We start from the raw sequence: 2,578 nt of genomic DNA on the forward strand, positions 1-2,578 counted from the left end.
GAACAGACCAGGAAGAATTTATTCACAATCTAGTGTAAAGTCACTTCACACATTTCATGAAAACAATGGAAGCTAGTACACTGTTTAAAGAGAGAGAAAAAAACACAGTCCTAAAAGAAAGACCAAATTTGACTTTTCTATGCATAGAAGAGTCAACATTTCCAATTTTCTGTCCTACAAACTGATCAGTCAAACAACATCTAATTCATTCCCTTCTCTCCAACAACTGATATTGTTCTATAGGATATGTGACAAACTCAAGGCCCACGGGCCACATCTAGCCTGATGTACAATTATATCCGGCCCGTGAGATAATTTTATATAGATCTATTATTATTGTTATTAATGGCCCGGTGATATGAAGCACTGATAACACACAAACTACAGATTCCATAATGCAGCATTTCAGCTGCCTTGCCGAACGTAAGGCTACATGGGAACATTCCTGCGTCAATCAAGTCAAGCTTCTGTTGATGTTTACAACCCTATTGTAAAGTTATTGCGAAGCTAGCCCCTCACAATGGTAAAGAGAGAATAGTTGATTCTGAAAACAGAGACTTTCAAACCTGAAGGGAGGCTGAGTATATGTTTACTGACATTGCCGGTAAACCTATGTCTCTTATTTGTGGAGTTAATGAGTCTGTCATTAAGGAATTTAAATTAAGATGGCACAATGAGACAAAACATCAGGAATTTGAAAAACCTAAATGCAGAGCAGAAGATACAAAAACTTTAAAAGTTAAAGAAGAATCTGACATTTCAGCAGACGTTTTTTCACCAGAGCAAAATCACAAAGTGAAGCTGCTGTGAGAGCAACCCAGCCATTAGGGTTGCACAAGCCAGTGCCAGCCAGTGCCGGTCCCAAGCCCAGATAAATAGGGAGGGTTGTGTTATGGAGGGCATCCAGGTTAAAACATGTGCCAAATCAAATATGCGGATCACAAAAGAGAAATTCATACCGGATCATTCGAGCCCCTGGTTACCAATGACCGCCACAGGTATCGTTAGCCAACAGGGTACCAGTGGAAATTGGGCTACTGTTGGCAAAAGGGGAGAGGAAGATGTCTACACAAACAGCAGGGAAAGAAGAAGTGGAGGAGAGTGGAGGTATCGGTGGATACTTCAAATGTTGGTACCATGACTGGTAAAGGGAGAGAGGTAGCTAATATGATGGAGAGGAGAAAGGTAGATATGTTGTGTGTTCAGGAGACCAAGTGAAAAGGGATCAAGGTCAGGAACATCAAAATCAGAATCGGAATCAGGTTTATTGGCCAAGTGTGTTGACACACACAAGAAATTTGATTCCAGCTGTTTGTGACTCTCAAAAGTACAAACATAAATAAAACCTATACAGGACAAAACAGAAAAGACAAGACAAAAACAGACTATACAAGACAATACAGACAATAAATAAACAAAAAGAAAGTACTAGAGAGAGTCATGCCGAGGCTGCCATCCGCGGTGCCATCTTGCATGTCTCAACATTGGAGGGGGCTTTAAACTGTTCTTTCATGGTGTGGATAGAAAGAGAAATTGTGTAGGGATGATTCTAAAGGAAGAGTACAGTAAGAATGTAGTGGAGGTGAAGAGAGTTTCTGATAGGATTATGAACCTCAAAAATGAAAGTTGAAAGGGTGATGATAAATGTCATCAGTGCTTATGCTCTACAAGGGGGTTGTGAGATGTAGGAGAAGGAAAAATTCTGGAGTGAGTAAGATGAAGTGGTATGTAGGATGGTTTTGGAGGTGAAGAAGTAGAGGAGGAGAGTGAGGACTAAAAGAAGAATAAGATGGTGGAAACTGAAGGAGGAAGACTGTAATGTGAGATTTAGGGAAGAGGTCAGACCGGGGCTAGGTGGTGGTGAAAAGGTGCTGGATGATTGAGCGACTACTGCAGAAGTGATGAGGGAGACAGCTAGAAAGGTACTTGGTGTGACATCTGGAAAGAGAAAGGAAAGGAAGAGAAAGGAAGACAAAGAGACGTGGTGGTGGAATGATGAAGTGCAGGAGAGCATAAGGAGAAAGAGGTTGGCAAAAAGAATTGGGATCGGCATAGAAATGAAAAAGTAGGCAGGAGTACAAGGAGATGTGGAAGCAGGTAAAGAGGGATGTGGCGAAAGCCAAGGAAAAGGCATATGAGCAGGTGTCTGAGAAGTTGGACACTAAGGAAGGAGAAAAGGATATATACCGATTGGCCAGGAGGAGAGACCGAGCAGGGAAATATGTGCTGCAAGTTAGAGCAATAAAGGATGGAGATGGAAATGTGTTGACTAGTGAGGAGAGTGTGTTGAGAAGATGGAGGAGTATTTTGAGCAGATGATGAACAAGAAAAATTTGAGAGAGAAGGTCAAAAGTGTGGAGATGGTGAAGCAGGAAGTGGATATGATTTGTAAGGAGGAAGTGAGAGTAGTGATTAAGAGAATGAAGAGTGGAAAGTTGGTTGGACCAGATGACATACTGGTAGAAGCGTGGAGATGTTTAGGAAAGATGGCAGTGGAGTTTTTAACCAGGTTGTTCAAGATTTTGGAAGGTGAGAACTGATGGAAGGTAAAGTGTAAAACTGTTCATAGCAACTGCAG

Source organism: Silurus meridionalis, chromosome 7 (genome assembly GCF_014805685.1).
Source record: "Silurus meridionalis isolate SWU-2019-XX chromosome 7, ASM1480568v1, whole genome shotgun sequence".
Taxonomy (NCBI): Eukaryota; Metazoa; Chordata; class Actinopteri; order Siluriformes; family Siluridae; genus Silurus; species Silurus meridionalis.